Source organism: Coptis chinensis, chromosome 4 (genome assembly GCF_015680905.1).
Source record: "Coptis chinensis isolate HL-2020 chromosome 4, ASM1568090v1, whole genome shotgun sequence".
In the NCBI taxonomy this organism is placed as follows: domain Eukaryota; kingdom Viridiplantae; phylum Streptophyta; class Magnoliopsida; order Ranunculales; family Ranunculaceae; genus Coptis; species Coptis chinensis.
Window position 1 is genome coordinate 25,925,488 of NC_141459.1, and position 4,845 is coordinate 25,930,332.

At 35.1% G+C, this 4,845-nt stretch overlaps 1 long non-coding RNA gene across 1 annotated transcript; it reads right to left on the reverse strand.

The window, feature by feature from the left end:
* Window positions 1-460: 460 nt before the first annotated feature.
* LOC147502921 (uncharacterized) lies at window positions 461-1,788 on the reverse strand. Its single transcript, XR_015220078.1, has 4 exons — window positions 1,723-1,788; window positions 1,183-1,226; window positions 659-727; window positions 461-522 (listed from the first exon to the last, which is right to left on the reverse strand). It is a non-coding gene; the product is annotated as an uncharacterized LOC147502921 (long non-coding RNA).
* Between the last annotated feature and the right edge of the window lie 3,057 nt (window positions 1,789-4,845).

The following is a 4,845-nucleotide window of genomic DNA, read 5'->3' on the forward strand; positions in this document are numbered from 1 at the left end:
ATTTTTTTTGTTCAGCGACCGCACTGCTCACTCAATAAGATATATCAAACCAAATTCTTCTATCCATCTATTAAGAATCTCTACCACTAGTCACAACACCGTTCCCAACATTGCACAATCACAAATACAATATACCTTTTTATCAATAAGTGAAAAAAATTCAAAAATAAATAGTGGGGATTTTCGCCACATCCAAACATATATAAAAACAAACCCCAAAACATACAAGTGTTGTAGCAAGAATACATTAAATAAGTTGTCGACATTGATCAAGGCCTATCAACACTTTAGCCAAAACAAATAATTAAACCTAGCACTAACCTCTAAATACTTCATAACTATCAACAACCAATGTCTCATTTATGAATACCAATTTGTTTTCTACTAGTCTTCAACACCAAGCTCCATCGCGACAACATAACGCGATAACTTCATTCACGCTTAACACACATTTCATCTCGTAAAATGTTGAAGAAAACATGTGATCTACTCATTGAAAATCGGTCGATTCTTCATTTTCACCTTTAAAAAAACAATAATGAAAATGCTCAATTATTCCAATACAAACAAGAAATTGAAGGACAAATGTGCCTCGACATAATGAAGTTCAAGACAAAGACAAAATCACAAGGGAATAAAAATCCTAGTACCGACTTACTTAGAACATTAGAAGGTTCAAAATAGCACCACGATCCAAGAACGACATCATCATCCTCGATCCTCTCCTCTCAGATTACATACAAAAAGAAATATTAAGTTTCTAAAAATCTAATGCACGATTAGCCAAAATGAATTTAAAATAAACCACAATGGTATAGCGTTTCAACGTATTGAGAAGAAGCATAACAAACCAAACTACTACTTTTAGGCATAATATAAGCAAACTAACGCTGTATTTCAACTTCCAAAACTTGGAGTCTCACTCAATTCTGTTGAAACTTATAAGGTTTATAGTGATAAGTTCCAACTCCAGAAAACTAGAAAAATATCAAAACTTCTATAGTGTAGAAAATTAGTGAGCGCAAATCAAAACTTCTATAGTGTAGAAATTACAAGGCAATACCTTGAACCATTTTATAAGATTCTAGTTTGAATCAAACAAATTCACAAATGTGAATTTCAAAATATAGAGAAAACAACGAATAATTTCAATGGGCTATGAAAAGGTTAAAGAAAATATACCTTCAGCAAGTCACCGGCACAAAAGCATTATAACGGTTCTCATCCTGAAAAAGCACCATGCCAGTGAGGCGAAAAATAGGAACAAATAAAAAATCATTCATAGCCTAGTTATCGCAAGATAGAAAACTTAATATTGCAACAATGAACTTACCACCTAAGTCATAATGAAAATGAGTTGATGCAAGAACGAACTGAACACCAAAAATCATAATGGGTGTCTTAAGATTTACTAAACAAGTGTGGTCAGGGATAAAGAGAGCCATGGGACTCATTGCACCAGTAATGAACTCTAATAACTTTAACGTTTTGGCTACTTGAAGCAACAAGGAAAACTCAAGCTAAGCAAATTCTGAGATCACATGGTGTGTGAGAGTGTATAATATATCACTAAAAGCTAACATCAACAAATTGTATAACTCTTAAAGAGGCGGAAAAAAAAAATTGAAGAAGGAATTGGAAAGACACTTTTGAAGTTAATCTTCAAATTTGTTAGTGATTCAAAATTAGAAAGACAGTTGCGGAAAGTGAAGGGCTCTTCACCATGAATGTCAAGATCAAGCTCTTGAAGTTTATGCCCCATCAAATCAAACATATCCCAAACTCCTTGATTCATGAATATCAAAGACATGAATCCCGCCAACACGGCAACACCATCACAAAAATTTAGTATAAAATCTACAACTACAAACACGAAGCTTTAAGCCCCATAATCAAAAAACGCGTTGATAAGGAAGTAAACAGATTACAATAAGACCAACAGAGAAAATTAGGTATTGTACTTGTTCAACTTAAAAGCAATGATAAAATTGTTCCCAATGTACCAAAACAAATAATAGAGGGCCCGCTTCCATATTTACAAATACCATCTTGTTTGCTTCTATGTTGATTCAGTTTAGAATTTGTCGACATTGCATATAATACATACCATCAAAACAAAAACTTTGAGTGAAGGGTGTTTAAAGGGGGTATACCTTAACTTTGCTGCACCTATGATCATTTACACCCTTAATAATAATCAAGCAAGTTCAAAAATCAGGTGTCTAATACTAATTTTTTTTCTTTGCTAAACCGAACAATTTGAAAACGACATGTTTGCGATAATTTTCATTTGCAATGTAACGTCAATCATGGACTATTGGAGCTTGTTTGTAATTAATAGCAGATGTCGTGAGATTGTGTACACGAGAACTCAAAGCATCACAGAATGCTCTCACTGAAAACAAGTGTGCCCTTGTTGTTGACATTGATGTGGGAAACAATTGGCGAATGAGTTCCCACATTTTGTGAAAGATAGGTCTGGAAATCATTGACCACTAAACGGTTCTCAGCCATAAGTTTAACTTCTCTAGATGCATTCATAAACACCAACACAGGAAGCTAAGGAAAAAAAAATACAAAGTTCAACGGAACTTAAGGAAAGAATAAATTAGGACAAAGAATCAATGAGAGCAAAGGAATACCTATTTTGAAACTAACAAAGCATTATCGTTTAGAGACTTTTCCAAGTCTACCAGCAGAACACACGCTTGATAAGCCAATGCATTTTCCTCCAAATTAGAACTACAACCTACAAGAATCAATCAAGCAAGACTTGAGGAAACTATAAACATATAGCATAACGGTTCTAATCTATAATCTATAAAGGGGACTTTAAATCTAAACAAACCTGGTTGTGAAGCCTAGCTGATGAAGAAAGCTTAGCAGCAGCAGCAGATTCAGTTGAGCTAATAACAGAAGCAGGCTTGGTTTTTTCAATGGGAACTAAGGCAGATAATGGGTCGAAAACCCAAGAAAGGCCTAGGTGGGGACTGTGTCATAGGTGCCAAGAGTTTAGCTCTGTTACCCGGACCTAAGCAGCAATTACTGCTTTTGCAACTACCTTTTTCTTAGGTTTCATGACTTTTGGCTTTGTTCCCATAACCTTACATATTGGTTTCTTCTCATTCTTACTCGAGCTGCAATGATAGATGGACTTTTAAATCATCCATGTATACTCCATCTTCAATATCCAAATTGCTCACATCCACCTCAACTTTAGGAGGAATGTGCTCACCGACACCGGTAGAGTAATTGTTCTCTTATCTTGTGAAGATATCCCCCCCGCTCCATAAAAAGAAACGTAATAACGCCAACCAATTATATACATCTCTTACCGGGATTAGCATGGGGTATACTTGTTGAAAAAAAAAAATAATGATCTTTGAAAGTAAGAAACAAAGATCTAACTACCGACTTTAATAAAATGGAACCTTGAAAGTTAAATGACTATGGCTCAACAGATGCCCTTTATCCAAACTCTTTGTTACTTAAATCGAGTTACACTAGTCTTGTTGGGTGTCTACTGTCTAGTAACAGTCCCTCAAAATGTCATAGACTACTTTGCCATATACCAAATTAAACTTCAAAGGAGATAATGTTCCAATGATATACCAAAAGTCTCTAATTTGGATGAAGATTTATATTCAAGACACTATTGAAAAAAAAAAGAATGATCTGAAGAAACAAATATCTAACTACCCGGCTTTGATAAAATGGAACCCCCGAAAAGTAAATGACTCATCGATGCCGTTTAGAGCTCTTTGTTGCTTAACTCGAATTACACACGAGCCTTAGCTTGCTTTGTTGCTTGGTGACTATTGCCTAGTAAAAACAAAACCCCTCAAAATGCCATAGACTACTTTCACCATATACCAAATTGGACTTCATAGGAGATAATGCTTCAATACAAAGAGGGCAGTGTGTGAGAGAAGGACCCACAAGGTGCCTGGTTTAAGAAACCAATACAAGTGAATGGAGAAACTACACAGAGTTGAGTAAATGAGAGATTGATTCCCCAGAAGAATAGTAGAACGGTAGAAGGGATAAACGTTCACAATGACTTGCTAAACTAAGTGCACTATGTACATTAAGTTCATCATCAATATTTTCTACATGTCCTCCACTAATATCAATCTCATATATAAAGTTATTAACCTTAGCAGAACTTTCTAGCTATCAGCTAAAACATCAACAAGGGCCTTTTAGATATTACCAGCAATGTTATAGATCCAGCCGAAAATTTGTCAACATACACTGTAACAGCCCTTCTTCAAAACCAAGAAACCAAATTGAATTGGGAAACTTACCATAAATTATGGCTAAGTAATTGAAAAAACACACACACCGTCTTTCATCTTGAAATGAATTGAAGCCGTTGAACTCAACTACAAAAAACTCAAATGCAAAAAGAAAAAGAAAAATTCAAATTTTTAACTAAACCTCCATTCTTAAATAAGCAAACTTTATTAGAAAATAATCAAATTAACCCACCCAAACCCGACATCAAAATGAAATTGCTTGAAAACATGAAAGGGTTTTCAAGCAATTGATTGACTATGATGTACCAGCACAATTTCAGAGATTTCATGTCAAACCCGACATAACTAAACCCAACAAGAAAATCATTTTCTCAGCAAGTCTCTCAAACCCATAGTTGGCAAACCCTAACCCCCAAATCCGACATCAAAATGATTATTGAAAAACCAAGCAGAGAGTTGTAAAAGGAAAAATGAGAAACCCATACCTTGGAGTCTCGAGGGTAAGCAGACGCAGCCCACTCACACAAGTGATGGAGGAGAGAGGAAGAGAATAAACGAAAATTAGGACTGGTGGAGCGGATTTGTG